Raw genomic sequence first — 19,411 nt, forward strand, 5'->3', positions numbered from 1 at the left:
TGATTCTCTTCTCCTCGTTCAACATAACCTACTGGTTGCATGTAGGCTTCCTCATCTAGATAGGTAACCCATTCTTGACATCTAGCTAGTACACATTCCATTTGCTAAGTGTCGCTAGTGATATCAAGAACCATATGGAATCCATCTTTGCTTTTGGAGCATAAGTCTCATCATAATCCTAACCATATAACTGTGCAAATCCTTTTGCAACTAGTTTGGCTTTGTATATTTTAATGCTTCCATTTGGATTGTACTTCACTTTGTAAACCATTTGTTTGCTATGGCCTTCTTTCTTGGTGAAAGGTTGCATAATTCCCAAGTATTATTCTTGTACAAAGCTTCCATTTCTTCATTCATAGTTTGCCATTCTGGCTTGTCAACCATCTTTGAAGTACACTAGCTATTATGTAGCCATGATGGTAGTCATAAGAGCATAATTGGTAGTTTCAACCTAAACTGCTTTTCTTTTTGAGCATATGTCAATCTGGCTGGTGATCTGCTTTCCTTGGTAGACCATCTGAGCTGCTGTTGCTCTTCTTGAGGTGCTTCTAGCAATTCTTGCTCTTCTTCATCAACCTTTTTTGTAGGTGACTGAGTAATCAGTGTGTCTATCTCCTGTGTATTTGAGGTTTTCCATTCTAATTCCACATCAAAGATTACATCTCTAGAGACAATGACCTTTTAGTTGATGGGATCATACAGCTTGTATGCTTTGCTTTCTTCACTGTAGCCAACCATGATGCATTTGCATGAATTTGCATCCAATTTTCTACGATTATTGTCATGTATGTGGGCATATGCTATGCAACCAAATATGCGAAGATGCCCAAAGGGTGGCATGTGTCTAGTAAATGACTCATAAGATGTTATACCTTGAATCGGTTTGGTTGGAAGACGATTAAGTAAGTAGTTTGCAGTGACAATTGCTTCTGCCCAATACTGATTCGGAAGATGCTTCTCACTAAGCATTGCTCTAGTACTGTTTGCTAAAATGCCGTTCTTCCTTCCAGCCCTTACATTCTGTTGAGGAGTATCTGCACATGTGAATTTTCTTTGAATGCCATTACTTCTACATGAATGCTGAAGACATGTATTCACCTCCTCTGTCTTATCTCATGGCTTTGATCTTTTTGCCCGTTTGGTTCTCTATCATGGCTTTGAATTCTTGAAATCTGAAAAAGTCTTTAGATTTCTCTTTCAGAAAGTAGACCCAACAATATCTGCTATAGTCATCGATGAAAGTCAAAGAGTAAAGTGGACCATTGATGCTGTGGGTTTGGGCATAACGCCATACATTTGTATGAATAAAATCAAGAATACCTCATGCTCAAGAGGTGCTTCTGCCAAAATTGATTCGCTTTTGTTTACCGAAGCAGCATGCTTCGCAAACTTTTCCAAGAAACTGAAGTTTTGGAATTCCAATTGCCATCTTCTTATTTCTAAGTTCTATTAAGATTTTAAAATTGACATGCCAATATCTCTTGTGCCATTTTATGAAAAGTGGCATTTGTTGCAGTTGAGCTGACATGGCATGCAAATATGGTACTGAAGCTAGCATTCTGAACAAGTCCTTCCTTGACAGCTTTTCCTACTAGGTGATATCCTTTGGATTTATCTCTGATAGTGCATTCATCTTCATCAAAGATGACTCAATAGTTGTGTTCTGTCATTTGACCAACTGATAAGAGGTTCTTGCTAAGTTTTGGAACATAGAGTACATCTTTCACCAATCATTTCATACCAATGAAATTGTTCATAGGGATAATGCCTTTCCCTTGAACAGGATCGGTGTGTTATCTGTAGTGTAGATAACATTCTTCTATCCTTCTAATGGTTTAATCTCTGTGAACCATTCCTGATGCTTTGTCATATGAGATGATGTGCTGCTGTTGATGTACTAAGGATCCTAATCTGCTTGATCGACTTTATAACTAACTTCCCCTTTTGAATTGCAATCTATGTCAAGATATATTGTTTTAGTCTTCTGCATATCCTCGCTTGCAAGACACATATTCTCAAGTTTATTGGCATAATGATTGTGACTTGAATGTCCACCGCGATGATTTCCTCTTCCTTAAAAATCTCCTTTATTGTTGCTGGATTGACCACCTTGGTCGTCCTGGTTCTTGCGGAAATCTCTTTGCATGAATGGCTTGCATTCAGAGTTCTTCATTAAGTAAAACTGACTGTAGCTCTTTCAATGTCAAAATTTGCTGTTGGATGGCAATACTCTGGACTAGATTCTCGTATCCCTCTCCTAGTCCATTCAAGATGACTTGAACCATTTCTGTGGGATACATGGTCTTTCCTGTTGCTATGAGTTGATTGTTATAATCCTTGATCGTGAGTATGTAAGCAATGACCGATTTCATTACTATTGTGGAAACTCTCGTTTATCTAGTTTCTCAGTGTGAGAATCATGGATGTGTTCTTGGTGGACTCATAAAGAGCCGTGGACATATCCCATGCTTCTTTTGATGTCTTGATTGTGTTGAGCTATCCTAGCATGACATCTTGCACAATTTGCTTGATCAAATGATATGCATATTTGTCTTTCTTGTCCTATTCTGCCTGTGCTTGGGCAATTGCAGGATGTGCTATAGGTGCGGTCACTGTTGGTGCAGTTGTAGATCCCACTGTAGATCTCGCTGGTGGTGTTGTAGAAATAGGTGGAGTAGAGCTATTGCTGGTTGGATCGTCCAATGGTCTAGGTGTAGACCCATCGACATACTCCCATTTTCCTTGAAGTATTCATTTTAGGTGCTGGGTGAGATGCGTCGATGTAGAGACTGATGTGCATGCAAGAAGTGGATTTGTCATCGAGGCCCAAAAGTATGTGATACTTGTGCCAAAATGTACACATGATGTGAGAGCATATAGAGCATGGAAAATTGAGCATTTTTCCTTTTTGGACGCCCTCAAATTCTTCTTGGATCAAGAGATACGACTTGATCTATGTGGAGGGGCAAAAGGGTGGAAAATGAAGATGTGGCACTGTGATGTGGCAAATAGGTGCACATGGAAGATACATAGTGTGCCTAGGAAGAGATTACTATGCTTGTGGAGCATTGCTGAGGTGGCACTATCTGGGTGCACATGCAAGGTGATGTGTGTGCCTGGCAAGAGGTAACTGTGCCTACGTAGCACAGTGTGCCACATGGCACTATGACTTGGAAGGTGATGTGGCAGATAACATGTATGCCGGCATGGCAGAAGGGTCAACTATGTTGATGTGGTAGACTGGATAGACGTGGTACCCGTGGAGATTACTGCCACATGTCAAGATAAGCAGGTGATGTGGCCAATGGATATCACTGCTGACATGGCTTGTTGATGTGGCAGATATGCCTTTGTGGTAGTGTGCATGTGTCACATGAGGTAACCACACCGATGTGTGGTAGATGTTTTTGCCATGTGTCATAGTGGGAAGATAAGGTGAGTGACCTTGAGGATAAGGCCATGATGAAATCCTACGAATATGCCAATTCCATAAGACTTGGACTTGCTATCATAATTGCTTATGGAGTCACCTTGCCTTGCACATTTTGCATGGGATGGCTACTATTTGGTAGAGGTCACCGTGAAGAAGTTGGAACTCATTGTCATGTTGGAGAAGCTCGTAGGAGAGCCGCGGGCATGTTGGAGCTGAATATGTAGACTAGTGTGAAGAAAGATGTAGGAGGGTAATGAGGCGGATGGCATGTGGGCTTGGCTTTTGCATCTTCTTCTTGTTCTTGCAAGTGAATATCATGGTATGCTGCGTGCTAGGAAAGGAGGAAGCTGGACCGTTGCTTGAGTTGAAGAGATCAATTTTGGATGATCCCTTGGCCATCCTCTCAAGCTGGCACACGACCTCCTCCTCCTCCTCCTCCTCCTCTTGCTCCTCAACTCGCAATTCTTCTTGCCCACCACCTTGGTTTGGCCTCATTTGCCACCCTCTCCATCACTGTGTCACCTCTCTCTCCCTCCCCAACCTTGCTCTTCACGGCTCCTTGCCTCCCTCCCTTGGCCATCTCCCATTCCTCCGCACTCTCAACCTCTCTTCCAATCTTTTCTATGGTACCATTCCTCTTCAACTCGCCAATTGCACCTCTTTACGAATGCTTAATCTCTCTCAAAACAATCTCACAGGAAGGGTCCCTTGAGAGTTGAGCCTCTTGGGCAAGATGGAGCTGCTTGATCTCAGCCAGAATCAACTCTCTGGCATCATATCGCCTGTGCTCGGCTTGCTGAATCGAATGGAGCTGCTTTGCCTTGGGGGAAATAGACTGACAGGGGACATTCCACCGACCTTGTCAAACTGCTCTGCTCTAGTCTCTCTTGATCTCTCCGAGAATCAACTCTCTGGTATCAGACCACCTGAGTTTGGCTTGCTGAAAGGAGTGGAGCTGCTCTACCTTTGGGGAAACTCACTGACGGGGGCCATTCCTGCGATGTTGTCAAACTGCTCTGCTCTAGTTCGGCTTGCTCTCCTCTTCAATCAGCTCTCTGGCATCATACCACCTGAGATCGGCTTGCTGAATGGAATGGAGCGGCTCTACCTTGGGGGAAATAGACTGACCGGGGACATTCCACCGACCTTGTCAAATTGCTCTGCTTTAGTTTCTCTTGGGCTCCTCAAGAATCAACTCTCTGGCATCATACCGCCTGTGCTCGGCTTGCTGAATCGAATGGTGCTGCTCCGCCTTGAGGGAAATAGTCTGCCAGGGGACATTCCGATGACTCTGGCAAACTGCTCCTCTTTGGTAATCCTCATAATTAGTAACAATGAGCTCACGGGCAGTCTTAAGAGTATTCTCTTGGGACTCTCCAACGCCACAGAATTCCAAGTTCTGGATCTGGGACACAATCGTTTCCAAGGAGAACTTCTCGATGCCTTTGATAAATTCCCTAGCCTCGTTGAAATTCTTATCGGACACAATTCTTTAAGCGGTCCCCTACCTCATTCGCTTCGGCACCTCAAGAATCTACTTAGGCTCGCCCTCGATGATAATATGTTTCAAGGTCCGATTCCCACCACATTTCTTACCGGCTCACTCCAATTAGAGGCGTTAAACCTTTCCTCGAATAATCTCACAAGTGGAGTTCTATCTTAGCTTTCTCTCTAGTCTCCACGATCTCTGTGTCATTGATACCAATTATCGAATCATCAAGCTTTCATTTCTTGACATCAACACTTATCGAATAATCAACTTTGGGTTTTGTATGTACAATATCTTTACATTTCCTCTTGGTCGCAATAACTGCACAGGTTCCATTCTTGCCGGTCTGGGAGCCCTGCTGTCATGAGGGCAAAGTTTTCCCTAAATTTTTTTTCACTTTTCTCTTTTCCTTTGCTCCCTGGTTTGGTCCCCTACCAGGATCCCAAAGTACCCGCTTGACCTCGTGGATTTGCAAGTGCCTTGCTGACGAGAACCTCCACCTGATTGACTGTCCTTCACCTTCACAAAGGTGCCTTGATCCTTCAGACACTCAGAAGAAAGGCCTAGAGCTCCTCCCAAGAGCTACGACCTTGAAGGACCTCTCTTTCCCAAAACACTTGCCAAAGCGCCGCGTAGTAAAAGTGATGTCCAAGGCTTGCTCCAGAAACTCAGTACAAGAGGGGGAAAACACCTGTGAAGTCTGTTCCCAAAAACCCCTTGTCTGACTAGTTGAGGCTAACCAAATTTAGCCGGGACTACTCTGTCCAAACTGCCAAAATAAATTGGTAGTACCCCCAGATTAAGCAGACTGTGCCAAAAAAAATGGCCAACTACCAGGAATCGAACTCGGTTCCTCCAAGGAACTACGCGCAGAGCTTCTCATTGAGCTAGCCAAGTGGGCTGGTCTTGGTTATTGAAACTAAAGACCACCCACTTATATACATACTATACTTGCTTCCACGCGGGCAACCCAAACACCTACGTGGTCGAACAGGGTATTCGAACCCTCGGCCTCCTTGCACAGACTTGGAATGCCAACCACTGAGCCAACTCTTCGTTGGTGTAACCGGGAGGAGTCACCGAGCTATATTCTAACTTGGACCGAACGCGGGCGCTCGCAAAAAGGGCACGTACCCCGCACGCAGGATTCGAACCTAGAACCATTGGAAACCAACCCGCAACGACTGTCATTGGGCTAGCCACGGAGCCAAGTCTTGGTTAGTGTAACCAAGCACGGCTCCTTGGCTATATTGTATCCTCTGATAACCAGCAAAAGGGGGTCAGCCCCCTTGTCGGCTCGCACTCTGTCTCCCCTGCCCGGACTCGAACTCGCGACCTGTGTGAAGATGTTGCGAATACCTCATGGCCTGGCTAACCACCGAGGCCGTGGCCTTGCTTGTGATCCATTCCTGCCCATATTGTTTTATAGAAGACCTGGGTAGCTAGAGCTATGGCGACCTCCCCGTCCCATGCACACGTCGAAAGGCAGGCTTCTGGAGTCGCTCGAGTTCTTCAGGCCTGTGGGGATGTGTACGTACGAAGGTGCTGGCAATGGTGCTCTGAAACGGTCGTGGGAACTCTCCTCGACTTTTCCGTCGTCCTCCGTCGAAGGAGTCCATCAATGGTCTAGAAGTCCGTCGTGTTCGTGCTGACCAATCAGGACACGGCTATGATCATGCATCTGGCCAGGTGATCTCGTCAGTGAGGCAATGCTCTGCACCAGTGGGCTCGATCAATGGATCTTTGGAGAGGCTGTGTGAAGCTGCCATAGCTTCGAGGTGACGGAACTGCAGTTCCGTCACCTTTCGTTATGCGACGGCAGGGTCTCAGTCGGCTGGTTCTCCCTCGTCTGAGCTCCGCGGGCTCTGTAACCTTGTAGAGGAGATGTTCAGGAGGGTCTTCGGACCCCCACGAATTCTGGGATCCTCCCACAGGCTACCGACCGGTCTGCTGGTTTGTAGGCTCCTTCCTTAAGCCAAGGGGAAGCCTTGGCTCGAAGGAGGGTTGCTGAGACCACCTGCGCACTCAACGCTCGACGAAGGGAGAGGGGAATGATGCATGCATCTTATCTACCTCAACGCATGGAACCAAAAACACTCAGAGAGGGACAACGAATGTCTTCTATTCCAAAAAGAAGAGGCCCTGTGGGCAAAACGCCATAGGGTAAGATTACATTGGGAGCATCTCTCTGATGTTGAAGTAAAAACCTTACAACACTCTCAAGGTTACAGCAAGAGCTCGCAGCTCACGATCCCAGCTCTAACGTCCTCTGAGTTCCCTGGCTCAGTCTGTCCTGGAATCCCCTGAATCCCTTGTGTGTGTTGTATCTTTGAATTTTTGAGGGAGTCTCCCCTTGGTCCCAACGTTCAGCCGCCTTCATTAAGGCCTCATTCCTCCTCGGTACCCTTTTCTCCAACAATTACTTTGAAGGGCCAATCAATTCAAATCCTCCCGTTTGAATTGAGCCCTTTAGAGCCAAAGTTGAGAGTCCAACCTTACCATGGGCTGCTCCCCTTGGTTAGGTCCTAGAGATGTCAAAGGGTTGCTCCCCCTTGACCCAAAAGAGGGCAAGGACATCCTCAGTGCTACCGATGTGAGTCCGAAGGTGATGATGAAGGAGGGCGGGGACTGAGACTCATCCCTTGTCAACGGCCACCCGTTACACCTGCCTGGGCTGTTGACCTTAGATATATCGTACAACGCCTTAACTCGCCTGATACCACCGACACTTGGATCACTCATACAACTGCAACAGTTAAATCTCTCGAACAACCACCTCTCAGGCGACATTTTTTCGACTCTTCATCGTCTCGATCAATGTGTTCAATTGATCATTTTGCAACTAGAGAATAACGAGCTTGGTGGCCATTTACCGCCTGGTCTAGGGAACCTTAAGAGTCTAAAGTTACTGGATCTTTCTGGGAACAAGCCCACCCTTCGATGATGCATCGATTACAAAGCTAACAGGAAACCCCGGACTTTGTGGAATAATTGTGCATCGACCTTGCACTAGCATATGGTCTCCACCCACGAATCCTTCACACGAGCACCATTTGGCTCAATTTGGACTCTCTGTAATGGGTTCGGTGGTCTTGGGAGGAATGCTCCTCCTGGGAATTATTTGGCTTCGCAGGCAGCGCAATATGCGCAAGGAGAGGGAGAGGATCTATCACGAGCAAGCCGTACAGGTAACTACGCTAAGCAGTGTGCTTCTAACGGGGACGCAGGTGAATCTAAAAGCAGATGAGTTAAGAGAAGCAACAGGACGTTTCAACGAAATGAATGTTTTAGGCAGGGGCAGCACGCGTATCGTTTACCGAGCTTTTGCTCCGGGAGGAAAAGTAGTGGCAGTCAAAGTGCTCAACAACGAGATCACATTGGGAGCTGAGGCCAGTCTCAGAAGAGAGGTTGAGATAATGGGCATGCTGAGGCACAGGAATGTCGTGAGAGTGTTGGGTGTTGCTTTAATTTGGACGTGAAGGCGATCATACTAGAGTACATGCTTCATGGGAGTCTGGACAAGTATTTGCACCGGGGCGAGTTTGAACTTTTAGCAGAGCAGAAGCTGAACATACTGTGTGGAGTGGCACAAGGATTGGAATATCTGCACCACGGCCATCCTGTAGGAGCCATTGTGCATTGCGATCTCAAGCCTGGAAACATTCTGTTGGATGCAGACTTTGAGGCGCACATCTCCGATTTCGGAATCTCGAAGCTCCTCAAAAATGGCACCAGTCGCAAAGAGTACGCATCTTTTGTTTTGCGAGGGTCGATTGGATACATTGCTCCAGGTCAGTGGAGAGCTCTACATTGCAGTGTTGACAAATATCCGTCCGTAGATTTTGTTGTGTATGAAGATTGCTCCTGCAAAATCACACAGAGGATGTAGACGTTGTATATTTTGTTGCGTATGAAGTTGCCCGTGCATCAGCCAAATCACGGAGAGTATGGGTTCATAACTGGGCAGCTCGTTGCTGCCATTAGATTTTGTTGCTAATCATGCTTCTGTTAAATCTCGCAGAGTACGAGTACATACCCAATCTTAGTACGAAAGGAGATGTATACAGTTTTGGAGTGGTGATGCTGGAGGTCCTGACAGGCGAGAGACCAACGTCCCACGATATACCGCTAGAACATCACACCCTTGTGACTTGGGTGCGATCTGCCTTCCAAAAACGGGAGCTTTGTGTCTTCAAGACGATTGGCACAAGTCGCTCTGCTGTGCACTCAGGATGCACGCACAAAGCGTCCCTCAATATATCACAAGGAACTTTAGACTAATGCCTATATAGGAATTTGGTGTTCAACTAGAAAATTTGAGCATATTTCCTAGATAAAAAAAGGAACTTTCCCCTCTTCATCTAGGAAATTCTTTTTCCTATATAGACAGCCAATGCCATCTTGGAAATTTGTCATGTAATATGGAGAATCAAGTGGATTCTATGTTTTCTATCTAGGAAATGACCTCTTTTTTTCATAGCAAATTGTATTTCCTATATAGATCACTCAATGCTATATAGGAAATGTGACATCCCATATGGAGAATCAAATGAATTTTCTATTTTCTCTATATACGAAATATGGTCTCTTCTAGGAAATATGCTCTTTCGTATATTAGAAATTAGCAAGACTGCATGTTTTGTATTGCAATTACCTACATAGGAGGAGTTTTTTGTGTAAGAAAGACTGTTGAATATTCCATATAAAAAAATATTTGTATATTAAAAATGAGCATGTACGTAACAAGTGTGGATCATTGTAATTTTAATAAGATATCTAATGTAGGCTAATTACATATTCTTTAATTTTAGAACACTATATTTCTTCTCTATGGAGTCTAAATAAAAGTGATAATGAGAAGTACATGCACTTATTTTTATTCCAAAAAAATTCTAAGGTTTCTCCATTTTGTAATTGAAAAATATAATAATGTTAATCTAAATTGTCAAATGCATAGATAATTATAATATGCTATGTAATTCAAAATTAATGTCCCAAATTAGAAGTACATGTGCAATGTTCAGTTGATAAGGCAGTATCGTCTCATGTTTTCTAAGGTAAAACTATATCTCAAGGGAAATTTTTACCAATAGAGGGTGAATAATCCCTTTAGCCATGAAATACACAATGTGTGATGTCAAATGTAATATTTTGGTGTAAAAATCAACTATCTCATGCACCCAATGATAAAATTATAACTCAAAATCAATGCTCTCTAACATAAGATAAATATTATTTACCAATAAATATATGAAGTTGATTAAACTAATTACATATGAGATGTTTGTTTCCTGTAGTAGTGCACATCTTTTCAGTTAGGTGCAAAACTATTATGTTGCGATGTCAACTGGGTGTCCTTTCATCATCAACTACATTCATATTTTGGTACCCTGAACATCCATGTACATTTGTAAATAAGTCCAAAATAAACCGCTAGGTTGAGTGACTTATTGACCATATAAAAGTCTTTTATCTAATATTTACATAATTTTCTTCCTCCCATTGTGTTTTCCCCTTATATTATCGTATTCATTGCATACACATTATACATTTTGTAGTATTATTTTGTGATGTTAATGCATCGTCACTCCATGAACTTTTTGATGTCCTTTGTCCAAATACATTTGAAAATAAATCCAGATAGATGTGTATGTTGCTTGCTATATATCATCAATCCAAAAGGAAGCCATCTAGACTAACATAATTTGCTTCACTCCTATTTTTCCTTTACATCTTTGTATTCTACACGTATACATTCTCCCTTTGTAGTGCAATAATGGTAGAATATCCAACAACCCTCTACTAGACAAACATAGTTTTCATAAAAAGATGATGGTTGAAGAAATTATGTATGAATCAAAAGAAACAAAGATTGAACCTATCCAATAAGAACCAAAAATATGGTTTAGGTGATGTAATAGAAACAAAAAATGTTACCAAATGAAATTGGCACAAGATAAATCTATTGACAATAGAAATACATTCTTAGATGCTTAGTTTAGATTCAAACTACTAAAGGAAAAGTATTCCCATTGCCATCACGAATTCCCATTCGTATATTATTACTCTACTTGTAATTGATGTCGAATTCCCCATAAATCATTTCTTCCACTCTAATATGACTATGCAATGCTAAGTTGGCATTTAAAAAGAATTCAATTTTTGTGTCAAACATCTACACTATGCTAATGGTTTAAATTTGAAACTATGTACATATGTCCTACAACCATATCTAGTATTATTATGGCAGCTCTTTGTGCCTTGTTTTAGTCTGCTCAAATCTACCTTAGTCTACTTTTAATGAGACATGTGCAATCCCAAAAAAAACTTCTCGTGATCATGCAGTAGAATGAATAAGTCTTTAGATGTATGTCCTTGCTCTTGGACTGCACATATTATTCTCAAAGACCAAAGAAACTGTACTATACGATCTAGTGGAATTATTTTATAAATCACAAAAGCATGGCCTTCCTTTGTATTACAAGTCAAAGTTCACGGGTTCCTAGTCAAGTTTAACCTTTGTTAATTATTGTACTATGATGTGTACCGTATTGTTGTGCTTAGGGATTAATTTTTCTCATTAAATGTCTATCATAGCAATTCTATAATTTATTGCAATTGTGCGTGCTTTCTATATCAGAGAGAAAAGTTAATTCCTAAGTATTAATAAAAGTCTTTTATCAAATACTACTGGAATTTTATAATATAAGTTTATTTTCAAAGTATATGTCCTTAGTCTTTATCTAAGAGGCCAAAGGATGATCTGAGAATTCCAAACTAGTTGTCATGATTCGATGCAATCATTGCATTTCTAAAGGGAATAATGAATTAGTTTAGTTTAGAGCCTTTCGGTTGATTAACTTCTACTTTTATACATATGTGGAATGAAATTTTGACACATGGCTCCAGGAGGGGGTACTAAATAAAATACTGCACCAATTTTGCATGTATTTACAAGTTCCATGTCCTTGCAAAGTTCCAATGTTCATCAGACACCGAATGTGTGGCTAAGAAGGCATAATATCCCAAATTTTTGTGTGCATCCTATAATGTGAGCAAAAAATATGTAACAATCATCAACAATGATACCTCCAATCATCCCCCCATCATCTTATTGTTGGTAATAAACTTTGCATAAGTCTTGATGATTAGTTTTCATATCCCTACAAAGTTTTGCTTTTGTTGATGGTGCTTTTTGCATTCGAGAGTATGACATCCTTGGAGATGGTGTTTATGCACTTATGCCATGGTTCATTAGGCCAAATGAGACCCCTTGCACGAATCTGCAATGCAAGTTCAACTTTTATCTATCCTCCATGTGCAATGTTGTGGAGCATGCATTTTGTTGAGTGGAAGTACCTTAATAATTACAAGTCCCTAAACCCAAAGCCCAAGTTGGTTGCAAGGATAGTGGCATGTTGCATTTTGCACAATACGCTACTCGCAGCTAGGGATGTGCCATAACATGAAGATTGCTTTGACAGACACATGATGAGGATGTATCACATTGATTAGTTGAACTTATTGCTCATTCTCATAGGGTTGTAAGCAGCTTGGGCAAGCGCACAATGAGATGCTCTTGCTCAGTATGTTGTGGCACTACATTGAAACTTGTAATGCCACTTTGAGATACTTTGTCATGTTTTGTGAATGCATAAACTTATCAAATGATCCAACTATGGGTGTATGGATTGTTGACCCTAAGGAATGTCTTGCATGGACTTATCAAATGATCCCGCTATGGTGGATGCAAGGAAGCTAGATATTACATGAACTTATCAAATGATCCCACATTTTGGTGGGTCTATGCACGGGAAATTTGTGTGTATCGATCGTTGACCCTAAGGTAAGTCCTGCATGAACTTATCAAATGATCACACTATGGTGGATGCATGCTATAGTTGGAGAGTTGCATGAATATCACCTTGTAGAGCCCCTTTCAAGAATAGTTAAGGTGCAGCATGGCAAGGAGCACAAAATCCAAGGAAGAGGTGGTGGGATGTTAGAGCCAAATGGAGAAGGCATGACAGTAAACATGTGAATGTCAAAGCCCTTTATTGGTGTAAAGGAGGTGGGTAGTACCTTCTACCTAGTTCCATTTCACGATAGTATATTTAGGATTTTGAGTCACTCACCTTATAGAACCAATATTTCTCTAAGTGGACTTGTCATTTGTTGCAATCTCTTTCTAGTAAATATTCACTCTATCTTTCTAGTACACTTTGCTTTGCACAATTTGCACAATTGCCCAATCACCCAAAAGACAAAGAGACTATCTAACAGAGGATTGAATCACAAATGGAGTAATGGAAGACTATCTTTCTTATGCCCTGTACTTTTGCCTCTCCAACCTCTGTTGCCCTAGTAGGTAGCCTGCTACTATATACCATTGTACCTTCCACCTTGAATATCTCCCACCTCCCGTTACCTCGAATATCTTCATACTGAAAATTTTAATAAGTTAATGTAAATTTTAGGATTATGAAGTGTAAGTGCTATGGTGAATTGAAAGTGTTAACCTTAATTAAGTTAAAAAGATTAATATTAAGGTTAATTAAGTGTTGAAGGTTAATATTAAGGTTAATTAAGTGTTTAAGGTTAATATTAAGGCTAATATTAAGGTTAATTAAGTGTTTAAGTTATAGGGACACAAGGTTTATTGATTTTGTTGGTTTTACTATGTTAGTTAGTTAGTATTGAAGGGGAAGCGTTAAAGGGGTAAAGAGCAAAGGGGGGAAGGTGCCAAAATGCATTTTGGGGGGGAAATCCCCCCAAAATATTTCCTCTGCTACCCTAGCCTCGAACGGCTCTAGCTAACGGAACTATTGAAGGAAACAACTTCACTTGTAGTACTTCCCTGCAGCTTCTCGATGCTTTGTACTCTCTGCTCTCGTGCATTAGTATACACACCTTGCTCAAGTTACTTGTCATAGCCTGGAACTTGAGTTTCACAGTGCCCTGCCATTCATGATACAATATTGATATTCGTGAGATTCAAATTCATGTAGACTCGCAGCTCTGGTCGTGTCGAAGGTGCTTCTCTTGTCCTGCGCATTGTCACACTGCATGTACAATATCTAGCGCGGTTCAAGGTTCATGAAGGTCTGCTAGGTGACACGCGACTTGCAGCAGAGAGCTTCTACTGCTACCTGCCATTCGGCCCGACGTAGCACGCGCATTTGCTGGTAAGTCGCTTCTACTACTGTATTGCACATCCCTTGGGCCTTGCGTAGCTGCTCGAGCCTCATGTGTCCATCCCATACCAGCAGTGCTACAACTACAAATACTTCTCAGGACTTGCAATGCAATATACCCATTCCGTTAGACTAATTGCAGGATTCCCACTGCCCTTTCCCAGGCAGCTGCTCAAGGCAATATGGTACCAGACGTTGGAGCTCCCTCGTTGCGCTACTATTTCTAAAACTTTCTATTGCAAGATTGGGAGGCGCTAACATATGCTCGAGGGCTCTCAATAGGATTGCGACGCGCGGCAGCAATTTAATTTCCAAATCGAGGTGTTTCTATAAGTCTATATGTATTATGCACATGCTCTCTTCCTCTCTCTCTATTTCAACAATTCTATATGCATTATGCTCTCTCTCTCTCTCTCTCTCTCTCTCTCTCTTCCTATATTTGTATAAATGTAAATTCAAAAATTTAGTTTTAAAATGTATATAAATATAAAGCTCGTGTTTATTCCTACGTTTGTTATTTAAATGTATAATATAAAGCTCATGTTTAAAATCTTTATGCTTCTAATTAATGAACGTATGTCCTTCTATATGCCTATGTGAATGGCTATGTTTCTATATGTCTATGTATGCATATCCCTATGTATGCCTATGCCTATGCCTATGTCTATGTACATGCATATCCCTACATATGCCTATATCTTTATGCTTCCATATCTATATGCTTCTATGAGGTAACGTATGCCTATTCTTTAAGTTTAAATATGCTTATGTCTATGCTTCTATATGCATCTTTAGTCTATTCTTTAAGTTAATGTATGCCTATGTCTTTAGTCTATGCTTCTATATGTATTATGCCTATTCTTTAAGTTTATGTCTAGACTATTTATAAATGCCTGCTTCTATATGTCTATGTGCCTATGTAAATTCCTAAATGGCTCTATATGCCTATATGCCTATGCTTCTTTATGCTTCTATACGTTTCTATATGTCCTTCTATATGCTTCTATACGTTTATTTCTTTTATTTGCTTATGGTATGGTAGTTTCATTTTTATGTTATGATATGCTATGCACTTATGCTATGCTAGACATTATGTGTGGGAGCTAAGTACCAGAAGTGACAAAATCTCATGGGTATAGTCCTTCTTTATCCATGGAGTCATTGCTAGGGTGTGCATTTGCATGGCCTATAACGACTTACCTATGGTTTTACCATGGGTGAGGCTTCTTTGATGATATCTGTTGGGAGGCCGTCTATACAACTGGCACTAGTTGCCCATACTTAGGACCCTACTATGTGTGTTTATTTTAAATGTGTTTAAACATGTTTATAAATGCTATGTCTCTATGCTTGTGATGGACTTTGTTGAGCTTATGTAAGTGTTTGTTCTCTAGGGTGTTTTATTTATGATTTCATGTGCCTTATTCCAGATGGCAACAGATGATAGCCTACGGAGATGTAGATGCAATTATAGGTGTAGGCATTCGCCTCTTGGCTATCAAGATGTGAGTCGGAGGACGTTTTATGTGCATTTGCAACAAGACTCCATTGGAAACTTACACGCATCAATTTTGAGGAATGTGAATGAGGAGAACTCTATTGACAATGATACTGTAGTGAATGAAGAACTCATTGAATCATCTAATCGACGGAGCCGGGTATGGTGTAGATGTGAAACTTATTGCCATGATGGCCGCTTGGTCGCTCCATCAACTTATGCAAGGAATATGCAAGTTGATGAGCGATTTAAAACTATTGCAGAAAATTTTGGTTTGCATGCTCCACACTTTAGCTCTTGTGGACCTGAAGAAGAGGAGAACAATGAGCCTATGCATTAGATGATGAGCCTATGCATCAGATGGAAGGGAACGATGAATTTACTGATATGCATGAATAGGACAGGTTGGATGATGAAGAGGATAACATGGATGCTTTAGGAGAGGATAGCCATTTATCTCTCGTTGATAAAATCATACAAAGATTGATTGAGTTGCAAGCTCTTTGGGATGGACATCAAGCTTCAGTGGAGTTTCAAAATAGTAAATGTAAAAGTGTTAAAGATCCAGAATCGGAGTTTGAGTTGCCATTGGTATGTGAGAAGGGGTATTGCAAACAAGCTTATACAGCATGGCCATCTTTACTTAAATCGGAAGCACTTTTGGAGGGTTGGAAAGAACGTGAGAAAATTTACAAATTTGTTTGCAAGGCTTGTCGAGCTTTGATACAAGGTCCACAAAGACTCTATAAGGTAAATTTTTTACATATATACTATGTGTGGTCTCTAATTAATTTATGTTTGAGAATTCCACATAATGTTGTACTCTCAATGTGTCTTTGTTTACATATACACGGAGATCCATGCAATTTTGCTCTCTTATTGCACTGGGATGGGTTCCAGACATCAAGAACAACCCAGAAGAATTGTGGCATCATCGAGATAAAGGTTCTCAATTGTGGAAAGAAGTCCATAATTGGAGCAATAACAGTCTTGTTCATTCCATTTAGTTGCAAAAAAATTATAGGAAGCTCAAGCAAACTCTTTCATGTTTTTATGAAACCTTTGATAGATGAATTAGAAAGTTTGTTCATAGATGGAATTGATATAGATTTCAATTATCCAATGCATTTAATTTTTGGGCATGATAGCTCTTTTTCCCAAACCTTCAAGCACGTGCTATGCTTATGATGGTGACTGGTGACCATCCAGCTCAATGTAAGATTGGAGCTTTTAAAGATAGTGGCCAAGCTTTTTGTCGTAGAGACAAACCTATAGCTACTTTAGAATGTGAAGGATCGAGTCGATACATTTATGACCAAAATAGATTCCAATTCAGATATGCCCCAGCCAAGAGGTCCACAAAAGATATGTTGAGAGACTTGCTTCTTGTAGAGCAAGCAAGCACTCAAACGCAATGTGAAGACATTCTTAAAGAGGCTGGTCTTTTAGGTAGATCATGTCTATGGAGATTATATGATCTTTATGGGTTTGACCTATCTCTTGATCTTGTGTACGATTGTATGCACATACTAGCATTGAATATGTTTTCAAAGTACATGAGCTCTTTAATGAGAGATATCGATAATAGAGTGAAGAAAGAAATCGATGAAGCAACTCATAGAATGACATTAACCACACCTTATTCCATCCGATATGGTCGATGGCCAAGGTTTCCTAGCAAGTATTTTGAGAGTTACAAGGCAAAAGAAACACAAAAGTTCGTACAATGGTGTCTTCCTTATGTCCTGAGTGAAGTCCAAGGTATTCCTAAGAAATTCTATGATTTGGGTCTCTTGATCATAGATATTGCTCATGCCTTTTATAACTATACTAGAAGTAATGGCTGGTCTCAAGAAGACATAAACACTCTGAGGTATTGCTTGCTTCTTGGAGAGTAAGATCAGAAGAGTGGATTGGAAGAAACTCAGCTCCATTAGAGCATGTTGCAGGTTTCAGAGAATTTCTTGATGATATTTTGCGACATGGTAGCCACGATGGGTTTTGGTGCTACATATATGAGTGTATGGTCTCAACATATGCTAGCATCAAAACAAACAATAAGGACAATGAGATTTCATATGCAAACTATCATCGAAGGAGATTTTTCACATGGGTCTTTCTACATATTCAAGAAGATGCTGATAGGTTGTTTCCTTATCAAAGGATGTTGAAAGAGTTTCATGGAGTTCTTTCAGTCCCAAATGGATATTTAGTGGACAAACATGGATGTTATGACTGTCCTCAATGGCGTTCGTTAGGATTGATACATGTATCATCCATTGAAAAAGCGAAACATTTATGGAGTTTAGATACATTGCATGCAAAAGACTATCCTTGCCAAAGAGACATTGGCCAAAAGGGTATTGTAATAGCAAGAAAGAAGCCAAAAGTTAGATCCACAACAAGTGAGGAAAGAAGGTATGTAGAGCAAAATCTTCAATTCGGGATTGAGAGAGTAACAGAATATAAGAAAATTATGTTTAAGGGTGAGGTTTATAAGATTGAAGATAAGGTTATCGTAAAGTCTGAAGAGGATGCAACATTAGTCTCTAGTGTGGGACACTGGAAAGCGTGTATAGCATCGTTTTTTTCCTTTCAACATAATGGTGACATGCAACTATTCTTTGGAGCACACTACTATAGGCAACACATTGTTGTTGAAAGAGGATATGAAAGATTAGATGTTGATGGCACCACTGGCATGAGTGTCCTACAAAATGCATATTTGCCATACATCTGGAATTGTATAAAGCCAATTAGTTCTTTATTGCATAAGTTTATTCCTCTATAGCATGGAGGTGGTATCATTGCATGTGAGACAAAAGATTTAGGATTGAGAACACGTTTAATCTAGCCTGGTTGCATTGGATGTATTCCTCCTTGGCTAGAGGAGAATGATATTGTTTTATTGAAGTCAATATGTTCACCAAATGATCTCAAGTATGCCGTTGTCAGAGATGTGACGTGTGCACGTGGAATAATTGGATCTCACAAAAAGAGATCTCTGTATCGAGCATCGAGAGGGATAATGTGGACTCCATTGAACCTGTGTGCTTGCTTGAGAAGCAAATTTCCTCAAGCATTATGATGACTCAGGTACACTTGCTGGTACACGTAGTTGATGAAGTTGCCATTGCAAGAAACATTCATAGTCATTGAATGTTTTTCCTTGAATGATTTATGAACACTTTGAAGGGATTTCTAAGGCAAAGAGCTAGACCTGAAGCAAGCATGGTGGAGGGATGGCTTGTGCAAGAGTCATTAGTATACATCATGGAGTTTCCTGCATCCATGGATCCCAACATGCCACATGCTTGGAACATCAAGGACGACGATCGTGTCATTGCAGAGGTTCCCCAAGGTAAAGGGGTTGAAAGAAAGATGAGTGAAAAGCAAACATAGAAATTCAATAAGTTTTGTGTCCTAAATAGTCCTGAGATGCAAAGATGGGTGGAGAAATATCAAGAGGCCAAAGCAAAAAAAATAAATGAGAGGACAAGATTTAGAGTCATGCACAGGCAAAGGTGCCATATCCACTGGACCTTGCTCTTCTCCCTAAACACATGTCACATTATTGTCTTCAAGAAGCTCTTTGTGAAGCCAAAGATGATGGAGAGGACATAACCAATCAAGAGCGGGAGCTTGCAATCGGATGTATGCCATGTGTAAGTTTCTTACCTTTCTACTTAATTTGGGTATTTATGGTCACAATCACTACAATATGCATCCTCATTGTTTTAATCATGTTTTTTTGAAGTATAAAAAGTACAATGCATTATGGTCACATGGTGGCATTT

At 41.0% G+C, this 19,411-nt stretch overlaps 1 pseudogene; it reads left to right on the plus strand.

The window, feature by feature from the left end:
• The first annotated feature begins 3,749 nt into the window (after positions 1–3,749).
• Positions 3,750–9,203, plus strand: LOC147889808 (uncharacterized; annotated as a pseudogene).
• Positions 9,204–19,411: the final 10,208 nt, after the last annotated feature.

Source organism: Dipteris shenzhenensis, chromosome 20, assembly GCF_047967505.1.
Source record: "Dipteris shenzhenensis isolate YYH24624 ecotype China chromosome 20, Dip_SZ_1.0, whole genome shotgun sequence".
NCBI classification, from domain to species: Eukaryota; Viridiplantae; Streptophyta; class Polypodiopsida; order Gleicheniales; family Dipteridaceae; genus Dipteris; species Dipteris shenzhenensis.